General features: G+C 40.6%; 1 long non-coding RNA gene across 1 annotated transcript; it reads left to right on the top strand.

Moving 5' to 3' along the window:
• The first annotated feature begins 858 nt into the window (after nt 1-858).
• Nucleotides 859-2,572, top strand: LOC142534582 (uncharacterized). The gene is made up of 3 exons (XR_012817097.1): nt 859-1,026; nt 1,609-1,734; nt 1,907-2,572. It is a non-coding gene; the product is annotated as an uncharacterized LOC142534582 (long non-coding RNA).
• The last annotated feature ends 12,544 nt before the right edge of the window (nt 2,573-15,116 follow it).

Raw genomic sequence — 15,116 nt, 5'->3', positions numbered from 1 at the left:
TGCCCGATACATATCTTTGTTAAACACTGGCGCTCGGGCGGTCGCAAGTTACCGCTCGGGCGCGGAGCCTTCTGCCCGATACATATCTTTGTTAAACACTGGCGCTCGGGCGGTTAAAGATTGTCGCTCGGGCGCCAGACTTTCTGCCCAAACTCCAATCTTGCGATGCATTGGCGCTCGGGCGGTCAAAAACTACCGCTCGGGCGCCGCATCCTTTGCCCAAAACCTGCTCCTGTTGAACATTGGCGCTCGGGCGGTTATTTTCTACCGCTCGGGCGCCAATAGTTCTGTCTAAAAATTGCACCCTTCATATGTTTTGGTCAATCTGGTCTCGTAATAGCCCGTCTATAATTATATCAATTCATAATCAATAATTTCATATTAACAGAATCAAAATCTCGGGCATTACATTCATTGTATTAACTAGTTAAATAAATTTATCTTTCAAACAAAGATAAAATATAAAAGAATTAAATTTAAAGAGAAAGAATCAATAATATAATCATAAATTATATTTTAATAAATTATCTTAATTATGCTTGCAATTTTAGGGAAAGTTGGTGAAAAATACCCAATCAAAACATTTTTTTGGGTTCACTTCCTACCCACAAAATTGTGGTCTTATGTCATACAAAACGTGGTACATTTGATGTGGAAATGTAGTACACTTCATGTGGAAATGTGGTATTAAAAAAGTATCCAAGGACTAAACACAAAAAAAATCGACGGCTGAAGACTGAAGGCCAATTTCCCGGCAATTTTAGAGCACACAAAAACTCCTCTCGGAAATAATATGTTTTTAACATTCTCCTTACTCGTGCTCATTTTCTTGTCTCCTCCACTCCCCTTTATCCAACACACTCAAATCATTGGCTGCCTAAGTCGACGGATCAGCTTTCGTCTTCTTCAATTCGGCCAGAATTTCTTACCGTAGAATCGCTCCTTTCCACCAGGAATCCACCCCTATGAAACTCCCAGGTTCATTTCACGTTCAAAGCAGATCCCTCAGCTCGTTTTCGTCCACAGGTATTTTACCTTATAAAACTAAGAGGGCATTCTCCCTCCGTATTCTGCAATATTGTGTTAGGCATGCGTGTCTGCGTATTTCTGCATTTTTTCTGGGAATTAGGAGGATGGTTTGGGGAATTTTCGGAAACATAGATTTTATGGAAAAAAATTAATATTTGGGCCTTCACGTCGTCTACTAAAGAATACAGATGATTGCCCATTTTTCTTTCTAATTTACTAGGTATAATTTTAGAAGTTTTCGGGTTAGTGTTGGTGGGACCACTGTAATATTGAAAATAACACCGGTGTAAGGTTGAGGCAAATAAAGATTTAATTTTTGTTAAACTGAATCAGAGCACAACACGTAGAAAAATTGAGACTGGATCCATATCAAATACACATACAGTATCCAAATTCCAGTTGTTGTGGATGAAGATTTTCGTGAATTCTACCAGTAGACTATTTTATTGTATGTGATTCATCTATGATAATTGCATGTTCGATTCTTTTGTCCTGATCGTCATGATTCATCTTTCATCATTGCACAGTTTTAATTCCTTTGTCCTGATCAGTCAATATGTTTGTATGTATAATGCACAGGTTGCAACTGTTGAACAAGCAAGTACTGAAGCGACACAAAGTATTGACGCTCCTATTGTTGTCACTGGAGCTTCTAGGGGAATTGGAAGAGTTGTTGCCTTGGCTATGGGTAAAGCTGGATGCAAGGTTGGATTCTCTACATCTATATTCTATGCATAAAAGTTGGTGAATAGACGCACCATATCAGCTCTCAAACATCAATATCTTGTGGCTATGTGATATTATTATTTCATGTGCTGTGCTTTTGCTCTTTTTGCTTCAATTTTTCTTAAAATTGACAAAGGATTATCTACTGCAGGTTCTTGTCAACTATGCGAGGTCATCAAAGGAAGCAGAAGAAGTTTACAAAGAGGTGAAGCTGCCATTTATGTGTATGAACTGATATTTTGTCTTTTTACAAATTCTCTGTACGTCTTTCTCATTGTCCCAAGTTAATTATATGGAAAGTCGCAAGAATAAATGCTGTGAGCTTGGATTACTGAATTTCCCATCACCACTTCTTTTGATGAAAAAATTAGTTGAATGCATATACTGTTGTATTGCATGTTTTTACCTAAATGCAAGTTCAGAAAACGAGGGCCAACCTTGTGATCTCATGCACAAAATAATTTAGTATCTGGAAAATTGTGATATTTCATACGACACTTCAATTCTCTAGTTCAATTGGCATCATCCTTAACTTTCTTCTTCGGTTGCCCGTGTGCACACTGCAGAATTTAAACTGAAATTGACTCAGTTCTTTGCTAATTCATTGATAGCTTGCGGACAATACACTCGGCTTAAGGGTCTTTGGGGTAGTAACAAATTTTCGAAATGTGTTCAGAAGATCTGACTAAGTATAGCGCACTTAAAAAGAACTATTGAACTTCTGTGGCTGCACCATCTTACCGCTCTTAATAATTGAGTTTTAATAATGAAGCGCCATAGTTGAGATTTTTATTCATATATTTCGGCTTTTCAACTCTAACTCATGTCGTCTTTCATTCCCATATGTGAAGACCCAAAATTTTGCATTACAAAGAGACAAAGTACCAAGTTGATTTTAGTTTTTACATTGAAGATGATTATGTCATGGAGGAGAATAAAATTACATGCAACCTTTGGCATGGAGAGAGAAGTGAAATCGAACAGAGAGAGATGGAGGGATCGGTGGAAACATGCACCGTAATTCTCATTATCAAAGTGATTAGGTTACAATGCTTAAATAAAGAAATAAAGCGATAAGATAATCCAATCCTAGGAATTTAAAATACAAAGATAACATAATAAAAGATCCTATGTAACTAATAAAAGATAAGATGAGATATGTTGGTTTAATAAAAGATAAGATGAGATATTTTGTTCAACACTCCCCCTCGAGGTGGGTCGTATAGATTTATCATTCCCAGTTTGGAAGATAATTTAGAAAATGTGGGGCGGAACATAGCCTTTGTGAGTATGTCAGCTAGTTGAAGGTGAGAAGGAATGTAGGTGACAGTAATAATCCCATCTTCAATCTTCTCGCTAATGAAGTGACGGTCTACCTCAACATGTTTGGTCCTGTCATGGTGTATCAGATTCTTTGATATGCTGATGGCTGCTTGATTGTCACATAACACTTCAACTGGGGAATTTTGTTCCACTTTTAACTCTGTTAGCAATCTTCTGAGCCACATCCCCTCACATATCCCATGGGCCAATGCCCGAAATTCAGCTTCAGCACTACTCCGGGCAACGACATATTGTTTCTTACTTCTCCACGTCACTAGGTTTCCCCATAGAAATGTACAATATCCTGACGTCGAACGTCGGTCTGTAGTGGATCCAGCCCAATCAGCATCGCTGTATACCCTAGTTCTTCGGTCGGTAGTCTTGCTAAATAGGATTCCTTTAGCAGTAGACCCTTTGAGGTACCTCAACACTCGATATGCAGCGGCCATATATTCCTCGTGCGGTTTGTTCATAAATTAACTTATAACACTAACCACAAATCCAATATATGGTGGTGTATGTGCCAGATATATTAATTTTCCTACTAGTCTTTGATATCTTCCTTTGTCTACTAAGAGATCGTCCCCTTTGTCACCAAGTTTGACATTCGGATCCATCGGCGTGTCTGTAGGCTTACACCTTGACATTCCTGATTCTTGCAGAAGATCAGTAACATATTTGCGTTGAGAAATAAATATTCCATCAGAAGATCTGGCTACTTCCATTCCCAGAAAGTATTTTAGATGTCCGAGGTCTTTCATCTCAAATTCCCTGCTGAGGAGGAGTTTCACATGATTGATTTCTTCTTTATGATTCCCTGTGAGTACAATGTCATCCACATAAACAAAAAGAATTGAACTTTTACCTTCCCCAGAGTGCTTCACAAATAAGGTATGATCGGTCTGACATTGAGAGTAGCCATCGGTCCTTAACAATTTCATGAATCGATAAAACCAAGCTCTAGGAGATTGTTTGAGTTCATACAGGGACTTCCGCAGCGTGCACACCTTGTTAACTGGTATTTGAGATTCAAAGCCAGGAGGTATTTTCATGAAGACTTCTTCCTCAAGATCACCATTAAGAAATGCATTTTTGACATCAAGTTGGTACAATGGCCACTCGAGGTTAACAGCAAGAGATAGGAGGACTCGGACAGTGTTGAGTCTAGCAACAGGAGCAAAGGTTTCTTGGTAGTCGATGCCGTATGACTGAGTGTATCCCTTGGCTACAAGTCTAGCTTTTATTCGTTCTATACTCCCATCAGATTTATGTTTGACTGTGAAAATCCACTTGCACCCAACCGGTTTATTACCTGATGGAAGATCAGTGATGTCCCATGTGTTGTTCTTTTCCAATGCCTTTATTTCATCAAAGACAACAATTTTCCATTTTGGATCATTTAAGGCATCTTCTATAGTGGAGGGAATCTGAAACTGATCTAGATTGGAAAGAAAGGCACAATATGCAAGTGAAAACCGTTTAAATGAGACGAAGTTGCCTATAGGATGTTGTGTGCATGATCGAGTTCCTTTTCGTAGTGAAATAGGCCTTTCATCAAGATTATCAACAAGCTCACTGTTGTTCATCACATGAGTATCAGTAAGGGTTAATTTTTGTGAGTGTGTACCTGGATTTATCATTGGGGAGATGTCATCAGCAGCTTGAATTTGTGTGGGCATTTGTATAGTCTCTTGATGATGATTTCTACGAGAATATGTGTGAATTGGCTCATGGAGTTTAAGTTTTCTATGATCCGGAGGTGAGTCAATTGCGTAGTAATAGATGTGAGATGCTCTATATGAGGGATGGATGGGATTGTGGGTTCCCAACTACTTTGTTCATTGATGGTTGACTCCCCCTGAAAGGAAGAGCCGGAGTAGAATGGCTGAGATTCAAAGAACGTGACATCCATAGAAGTGTAGTATTGTTTTGTGGCGGGTGAGTAGCATTTGTACCCTTTCTGGCGTGGAGAATAGCCAAGAAAAATACATTTGATAGCACGTGGTTCAAGTTTATTACGGTGATGTGAGTGTATTTGGACAAACGACGAACAACCAAACACTTTAAGAGGAATATCATGGATTAAATGAGGAGAAGGATAAGTTTCTAGGAGAGTCTGGATGGGAGTTTTAAATTGTAGTATCCTTGAGGGCATTCTATTTATGAGGTAAGTGGCAGTTAATATTGCATCACCCCAATGGTAATGAGGAACATTTGAGGTAAAGAGTAATGCACGAGCAACCTCAAGAAGATGGCAATTTTTACGCTCAGAGACTCCGTTTTGTTGAGGGGTATACACACACGAGCTTTGGTGAATAATCCCATGTGATTGCAGATAACTCCCCAACACAGAGTTGAAATAATCACGGGCCCTATCAGTGCGTAGCACACGAATATAAGACGAAAATTGGGTTTTGATCATTGAATGGAAATGTTTAAAGATCTGAGTACTTTCGGATTTATTTTTCATGAGGAAGACCCACGATAGTCGTGTGTGGTCATCGATAAATAAGATAAACCAGCGAGTCCCGCTAAGGTTGGGGTTGTTAGATTGCCCCCAAATATCACTATGGATAAGGGAGAATGGGGAAGATGGTTTATAACAATTGGGTCTAAAAGTTGTGCGAGTGTGTTTTGAAAAGTGACATATATCACAATTTAATGGAATGGAAATTTTATTACGAAATAAGTAGGGTTTAGGGTTTGGGGTTTGGGGTTCGGGGTTTCGGGGTTTCGGGGTTTCCGGGTTCGGGGTTCCGGGTTCCGGGTTGAGGGTTGAGGGTTTAGGGTTTATGGTTGAGGGTTTAGGGTTTAGGGTTTAGGGTTTTTTAGGGTTTTGGGGTTTTGGGGTTTAGGGTTTAGGGGTTAGGGGGTTAGGGGTTAGGGTTAGGGGGTTAGGGTTTAGGGTTTAGGGTATAGGGTTTTTTTTTTTTTTTAAAGAAAATTTTATTTATATACAACAAAAGAGCAGTACAAAGAAAGCCTGATGGGAGGGGGAATGTAGGTGACAGTAATAATCCCATCTTCAATCTTCTCGCTAATGAAGTGACGGTCTACCTCAACATGTTTGGTCCTGTCATGCTGTATCAGATTCTTTGATATGCTGATGGCTGCTTGATTGTCACATAACACTTCAACTGGGGAATTTTGTTCCACTTTTAACTCTGTTAGCAATCTTCTGAGCCACATCCCCTCACATATCCCATGGGCCAATGCCCGAAATTCAGCTTCAGCACTACTCCGGGCAACGACATATTGTTTCTTACTTCTCCACGTCACTAGGTTTCCCCATACAAATGTACAATATCCTGACGTCGAACGTCGGTCTGTAGTGGATCCAGCCCAATCAGCATCGCTGTATACCCTAGTTCTTCGGTCGGTAGTCTTGCTAAATAGGATTCCTTTAGCAGTAGACCCTTTGAGGTACCTCAACACTCGATATGCAGCGGCCATATATTCCTCGGGCGGTTTGTTCATAAATTAACTGATAACACTAACCACAAATCCAATATATGGTGGTGTATGTGCCAGATATATTAATTTTCCTACTAGTCTTTGATATCTTCCTTTGTCTACTAAGAGATCGTCCCCTTTGTCACCAAGTTTGACATTCGGATCCATCGGCGTGTCTGTAGGCTTACACCTTGACATTCCTGATTCTTGCAGAAGATCAGTAACATATTTGCGTTGAGAAATAAATATTCCATCAGAAGATCTGGCTACTTCCATTCCCAGAAAGTATTTTAGATGTCCGAGGTCTTTCATCTCAAATTCCCTGCTGAGGAGGAGTTTCACATGATTGATTTCTTCTTTATGATTCCCTGTGAGTACAATGTCATCCACATAAACAAAAAGAATCGAACTTTTACCTTCCCCAGAGTGCTTCACAAATAAGGTATGATCGGTCTGACATTGAGAGTAGCCATCGGTCCTTAACAATTTCATGAATCGATAAAACCAAGCTCTAGGAGATTGTTTGAGTTCATACAGGGACTTCCGCAGCGTGCACACCTTGTTAACTGGTATTTGAGATTCAAAGCCAGGAGGTATTTTCATGAAGACTTCTTCCTTAAGATCACCATTAAGATATGCATTTTTGACATCAAGTTGGTACAATGGCCACTCGAGGTTAACAGCAAGAGATAGGAGGACTCGGACAGTGTTGAGTCTAGCAACAGGAGCAAAGGTTTCTTGGTAGTCGATGCCGTATGACTGAGTGTATCCCTTGGCTACAAGTCTAGCTTTTAATCGTTCTATACTCCCATCAGATTTATGTTTGACTGTGAAAATCCACTTGCACCCAACCGGTTTATTACCTGATGGAAGATCAGTGATGTCCCATGTGTTGTTCTTTTCCAATGCCTTTATTTCATCAAAGACAACAATTTTCCATTTTGGATCATTTAAGGCATCTTCTATAGTGGAGGGAATCTGAACTTGATCTAGATTGGAAAGAAAGGCACAATATGCAAGTGAAAACCGTTTAAATGAGACGAAGTTGCCTATAGGATGTTGTGTGCATGATCGAGTTCCTTTTCGTAGTGAAATAGGCCTTTCATCAAGATTATCAACAAGCTCACTGTTGTTCATCACATGAGTATCAGTAAGGGTTAATTTTTGTGAGTGTGTACCTGGATTTATCATTGGGGAGATGTCATCAGCAGCTTGAATTTGTGTGGGCATTTGTATAGTCTCTTGATGATGATTTCTACGAGAATATGTGTGAATTGGCTCATGGAGTTTAAGTTTTCTATGATCCGGAGGTGAGTCAATTGGCGTAGTAATAGATGTGAGATGCTCTATATGAGGGATGGATGGGATTGTGGGTTCCCAACTGCTTTGTTCATTGATGGTTGACTCCCCCTGAAAGGAAGAGCCGGAGTAGAATGGCTGAGATTCAAAGAACGTGACATCCATAGAAGTGTAGTATTGTTTTGTGGCGGGTGAGTAGCATTTGTACCCTTTCTGGCGTGGAGAATAGCCAAGAAAAATACATTTGATAGCACGTGGTTCAAGTTTATTACGGTGATGTGAGTGTGTGTGGACAAACGACGAACAACCAAACACTTTAAGAGGAATATCATGGATTAAATGAGGAGAAGGATAAGTTTCTAGGAGAGTCTGGATGGGAGTTTTAAATTGTAGTATCCTTGAGGGCATTCTATTTATGAGGTAAGTGGCAGTTAATATTGCATCACCCCAATGGTAATGAGGAACATTTGAGGTAAAGAGTAATGCACGAGCAACCTCAAGAAGATGGCAATTTTTACGCTCAGAGACTCCGTTTTGTTGAGGGGTATACACACACGAGCTTTGGTGAATAATCCCATGTGATTGCAGATAACTCCCCAACACAGAGTTGAAATAATCACGGGCCCTATCAGTGCGTAGCACACGAATATAAGACGAAAATTGGGTTTTGATCATTGAATGGAAATGTTTAAAGATCTGAGTACTTTCGGATTTATTTTTCATGAGGAAGACCCACGATAGTCGTGTGTGGTCATCGATAAATAAGATAAACCAGCGAGTCCCGCTAAGGTTGGGGTTGTTAGATTGCCCCCAAATATCACTATGGATAAGGGAGAATGGGGAAGATGGTTTATAACAATTGGGTCTAAAAGTTGTGCGAGTGTGTTTTGAAAAGTGACATATATCACAATTAAATGGAATGGAAATTTTATTACGAAATAAGTAGGGTTTAGGGTTTGGGGTTTGGGGTTTTGGGTTCGGGGTTCGGGGTTCGGGGTTTCGGGGTTTCGGGGTTTCTGGGTTCGGGGTTCCGGGTTCCGGGTTGAGGGTTGAGGGTTGAGGGTTTAGGGTTGAGGGTTTAGGGTTTAGGGTTTAGGGTTTTTTGGGGTTTAGGGTTTAGAGTTTAGGGTTTTTTAGGGTTTAGGGTTTAGGGTTTAGGGGTTAGGGGTTAGGGGGTTAGGGGTTAGGGTTAGGGGGTTAGAGTTTAGGGTTTAGGGTTTAGGGTTTTTTTTTTTTAAAGAAAATTTTATTTATATTCAACAAAAGAGCAGTACAAAGAAAGCCTGATGGGAGGGGGAATGTAGGTGAAAGTAATAATCTCATCTTCAATCTTCTCGCTAATGAAGTGACGGTCTACCTCAACATGTTTGGTCCTGTCATGGTGTATCAGATTCTTTGATATGCTGATGGCTGCTTGATTGTCACATAACACTTCAACTGGGGAATTTTGTTGCACTTTTAACTCTGTTAGCAATCTTCTGAGCCACATCCCCTCACATATCCCATGGGCCAATGCCCGAAATTCAGCTTCAGCACTACTCCGGGCAACGACATATTGTTTCTTACTTCTCCACGTCACTAGGTTTCCCCATACAAATGTACAATATCCTGACGTCGAACGTCGGTCTGTAGTGGATCCAGCCCAATCAGCATCGCTGTATACCCTAGTTCTTCGGTCGGTAGTCTTGCTAAATAGGATTCCTTTAGCAGTAGACCCTTTGAGGTACCTCAACACTCGATATGCAGCGGCCATATATTCCTCGGGCGGTTTGTTCATAAATTAACTGATAACACTAACCACAAATCCAATATATGGTGGTGTATGTGCCAGATATATTAATTTTCCTACTAGTCTTTGATATCTTCCTTTGTCTACTAAGAGATCGTCCCCTTTGTCACCAAGTTTGACATTCGGATCCATCGGCGTGTCTGTAGGCTTACACCTTGACATTCCTGATTCTTGCAGAAGATCAGTAACATATTTGCGTTGAGAAATAAATATTCCATCAGAAGATCTGGCTACTTCCATTCCCAGAAAGTATTTTAGATGTCCGAGGTCTTTCATCTCAAATTCCCTGCTGAGGAGGAGTTTCACATGATTGATTTCTTCTTTATGATTCCCTGTGAGTACAATGTCATCCACATAAACAAAAAGAATTGAACTTTTACCTTCCCCAGAGTGCTTCACAAATAAGGTATGATCGGTCTGACATTGAGAGTAGCCATCGGTCCTTAACAATTTCATGAATCGATAAAACCAAGCTCTAGGAGATTGTTTGAGTTCATACAGGGACTTCCGCAGCGTGCACACCTTGTTAACTGGTATTTGAGATTCAAAGCCAGGAGGTATTTTCATGAAGACTTCTTCCTCAAGATCACCATTAAGAAATGCATTTTTGACATCAAGTTGGTACAATGGCCACTCGAGGTTAACAGCAAGAGATAGGAGGACTCGGACAGTGTTGAGTCTAGCAACAGGAGCAAAGGTTTCTTGGTAGTCGATGCCGTATGACTGAGTGTATCCCTTGGCTACAAGTCTAGCTTTTAATCGTTCTATACTCCCATCAGATTTATGTTTGACTGTGAAAATCCACTTGCACCCAACCGGTTTATTACCTGATGGAAGATCAGTGATGTCCCATGTGTTGTTCTTTTCCAATGCCTTTATTTCATCAAAGACAACAATTTTCCATTTTGGATCATTTAAGGCATCTTCTATAGTGGAGGGAATCTGAACCTAATCTAGATTGGAAAGAAAGGCACAATATGCAAGTGAAAACCGTTTAAATGAGACGAAGTTGCCTATAGGATGTTGTGTGCATGATCGAATTCCTTTTCGTAGTGAAATAGGCCTTTCATCAAGATTATCAACAAGCTCACTGTTGTTCATCACATGAGTATCAGTAAGGGTTAATTTTTGTGAGTGTGTACCTGGATTTATCATTGGGGAGATGTCATCAGCAGCTTGAATTTGTGTGGGCATTTGTATAGTCTCTTGATGATTTCTACGAGAATATGTGTGAATTGGCTCATGGAGTTTAAGTTTTCTATGATCCGGAGGTGAGTCAATTGGCGTAGTAATAGATGTGAGATGCTCTATATGAGGGATGGATGGGATTGTGGGTTCCCAACTGCTTTGTTCATTGATGGTTGACTCCCCCTGAAAGGAAGAGCCGGAGTAGAATGGCTGAGATTCAAAGAACGTGACATCCATAGAAGTGTAGTATTGTTTTGTGGCGGGTGAGTAGCATTTGTACCCTTTCTGGCGTGGAGAATAGCCAAGAAAAATACATTTGATAGCACGTGGTTCAAGTTTATTACGGTGATGTGAGTGTATGTGGACAAACGACGAACAACCAAACACTTTAAGAGGAATATCATGGATTAAATGAGGAGAAGGATAAGTTTCTAGGAGAGTCTGGATGGGAGTTTTAAATTGTAGTATCCTTGAGGGCATTCTATTTATGAGGTAAGTGGCAGTTAATATTGCATCACCCCAATGGTAATGAGGAACATTTGAGGTAAAGAGTAATGCACGAGCAACCTCAAGAATATGGCAATTTTTACGCTCAGAGACTCCGTTTTGTTGAGGGGTATACACACACGAGCTTTGGTGAATAATCCCATGTGATTGCAGATAACTCCCCAACACAGAGTTGAAATAATCACGGGCCCTATCAGTGCGTAGCACACGAATATAAGACGAAAATTGGGTTTTGATCATTGAATGGAAATGTGTAAAGATCTGAGTACTTTCGGATTTATTTTTCATGAGGAAGACCCACGATAGTCGTGTGTGGTCATCGATAAATAAGATAAACCAGCGAGTCCCGCTAAGGTTGGGGTTGTTAGATTGCCCCCAAATATCACTATGGATAAGGGAGAATGGGGAAGATGGTTTATAACAATTGGGTCTAAAAGTTGTGCGAGTGTGTTTTGAAAAGTGACATATATCACAATTAAATGGAATGGAAATTTTATTACGAAATAAGTAGGGTTTAGGGTTTGGGGTTTTGGGTTCGGGGTTCGGGGTTTCGGGGTTTCGGGGTTTCCGGGTTCGGGGTTCCGGGTTCCGGGTTGAGGGTTGAGGGTTGAGGGTTGAGGGTTTATGGTTGAGGGTTTAGGGTTTAGGGTTTAGGGTTTTTTAGGGTTTAGGGTTTAGGGTTTAGGGTTTAGGGGTTAGGGGGTTAGGGGTTAGGGTTAGGGGGCTAGGGTTTAGGGTTTAGGGTTTAGGTTTTTTTTTTTTTTTAAAGAAAATTTTATTTATATACAACAAAAGAGCAGTACAAAGAAAGCCTGATGGGAGGGGGAATGTAGATGACAGTAATAATCCCATCTTCAATCTTCTCGCTAATGAAGTGACGGTCTACCTCAACATGTTTGGTCCTGTCATGGTGTATCAGATTCTTTGATATGCTGATGGCTGCTTGATTGTCACATAACACTTCAACTGGGGAATTTTGTTCCACTTTTAACTCTGTTAGCAATCTTCTGAGCCACATCCCCTCACATATCCCATGGGCCAATGCCCGAAATTCAGCTTCAGCATTACTCCGGGCAACGACATATTGTTTCTTACTTCTCCACGTCACTAGGTTTCCCCATACAAATGTACAATATCCTGACGTCGAACGTCGGTCTGTAGTGGATCCAGCCCAATCAGCATCGCTGTATACCCTAGTTCTTCGGTCGGTAGTCTTGCTAAATAGGATTCCTTTAGCAGTAGACCCTTTGAGGTACCTCAACACTCGATATGCAGCGGCCATATATTCCTCGGGCGGTTTGTTCATAAATTAACTGATAACACTAACCACAAATCCAATATATGGTGGTGTATGTGCCAGATATATTAATTTTCCTACTAGTCTTTGATATCTTCCTTTGTCTACTAAGAGATCGTCCCTTTTGTCACCAAGTTTGACATTCGGATCCATCGGCGTGTCTGTAGGCTTACACCTTGACATTCCTGATTCTTGCAGAAGATCAGTAACATATTTGCGTTGAGAAATAAATATTCCATCAGAAGATCTGGCTACTTCCATTCCCAGAAAGTATTTTAGATGTCCGAGGTCTTTCATCTCAAATTCCCTGCTGAGGAGGAGTTTCACATGATTGATTTCTTCTTTATGATTCCCTGTGAGTACAATGTCATCCACATAAACAAAAAGAATTGAACTTTTACCTTCCCCAGAGTGCTTCACAAATAAGGTATGATCGGTCTGACATTGAGAGTAGCCATCGGTCCTTAACAATTTCATGAATCGATAAAACCAAGCTCTAGGAGATTGTTTGAGTTCATACAGGGACTTCCGCAGCGTGCACACCTTGTTAACTGGTATTTGAGATTCAAAGCCAGGAGGTATTTTCATGAAGACTTCTTCCTCAAGATCACCATTAAGAAATGCATTTTTGACATCAAGTTGGTACAATGGCCACTCGAGGTTAACAGCAAGAGATAGGAGGACTCGGACAGTGTTGAGTCTAGCAACAGGAGCAAAGGTTTCTTGGTAGTCGATGCAGTATGACTGAGTGTATCCCTTGGCTACAAGTCTAGCTTTTAATCGTTCTATACTCCCATCAGATTTATGTTTGACTGTGAAAATCCACTTGCACCCAACCGGTTTATTACCTGATGGAAGATCAGTGATGTCCCATGTGTTGTTCTTTTCCAATGCCTTTATTTCATCAAAGACAACAATTTTCCATTTTGGATCATTTAAGGCATCTTCTATAGTGGAGGGAATCTGAACCTGATCTAGATTGGAAAGAAAGGCACAATATGCAAGTGAAAACCGTTTAAATGAGACGAAGTTGCCTATAGGATGTTGTGTGCATGATCGAGTTCCTTTTCGTAGTGAAATAGGCCTTTCATCAAGATTATCAACAAGCTCACTGTTGTTCATCACATGAGTATCAGTAAGGGTTAATTTTGTGAGTGTGTACCTGGATTTATCATTGGGGAGATGTCATCAGCAGCTTGAATTTGTGTGGGCATTTGTATAGTCTCTTGATGATGATTTCTACGAGAATATGTGTGAATTGGCTCATGGAGTTTAAGTTTTCTATGATCCGGAGGTGAGTCAATTGGCGTAGTAATAGATGTGAGATGCTCTATATGAGGGATGGATGGGATTGTGGGTTCCCAACTGCTTTGTTCATTGATGGTTGACTCCCCCTGAAAGGAAGAGCCGGAGTAGAATGGCTGAGATTCAAAGAACGTGACATCCATAGAAGTGTAGTATTGTTTTGTGGCGGGTGAGTAGCATTTGTACCCTTTCTGGCGTGGAGAATAGCCAAGAAAAATACATTTGATAGCACGTGGTTCAAGTTTATTACGGTGATGTGAGTGTATGTGGACAAACGACGAACAACCAAACACTTTAAGAGGAATATCATGGATTAAATGAGGAGAAGGATAAGTTTCTAGGAGAGTCTGGATGGGAGTTTTAAATTGTAGTATCCTTGAGGGCATTCTATTTATGAGGTAAGTGGCAGTTAATATTGCATCACCCCAATGGTAATGAGGAACATTTGAGGTAAAGAGTAATGCACGAGCAACCTCAAGAAGATGGCAATTTTTACGCTCAGAGACTCCGTTTTGTTGAGGGGTATACACACACGAGCTTTGGTGAATAATCCCATGTGATTGCAGATAACTCCCCAACACAGAGTTGAAATAATCACGGGCCCTATCAGTGCGTAGCACACGAATATAAGACGAAAATTGGGTTTTGATCATTGAATGGAAATGTTTAAAGATCTGAGTACTTTCGGATTTATTTTTCATGAGGAAGACCCACGATAGTCGTGTGTGGTCATCGATAAATAAGATAAACCAGCGAGTCCCGCTAAGGTTGGGGTTGTTAGATTGCCCCCAAATATCACTATGGATAAGGGAGAATGGGGAAGATGGTTTATAACAATTGGGTCTAAAAGTTGTGCGAGTGTGTTTTGAAAAGTGACATATATCACAATTTAATGGAATGGAAATTTTATTACGAAATAAGTAGGGTTTAGGGTTTGGGGTTTGGGGTTCGGGGTTTCGGGGTTTCGGGGTTTCCGGGTTCGGGGTTCCGGGTTCCGGGTTGAGGGTTGAGGGTTGAGGGTTTAGGGTTGAGGGTTTATGGTTGAGGGTTTAGGGTTTAGGGTTTAGGGTTTTTTAGGGTTTAGGGTTTTGGGGTTTTGGGGTTTAGGGTTTAGGGTTTAGGGTTTTTTAGGGTTTAGGGGTTAGGGGTTAGGGGGTTAGGGGTTAAGGTTAGGGGGTTAGGGTTTAGGGTTTAGGGGTT

Source organism: Primulina tabacum, unplaced genomic scaffold, assembly GCF_025594145.1.
Source record: "Primulina tabacum isolate GXHZ01 unplaced genomic scaffold, ASM2559414v2 Contig604, whole genome shotgun sequence".
In the NCBI taxonomy this organism is placed as follows: domain Eukaryota; kingdom Viridiplantae; phylum Streptophyta; class Magnoliopsida; order Lamiales; family Gesneriaceae; genus Primulina; species Primulina tabacum.
The sequence above is the reverse complement of the archived record's forward strand: the minus strand, read 5'-3'. Positions and strand labels throughout refer to the sequence as shown.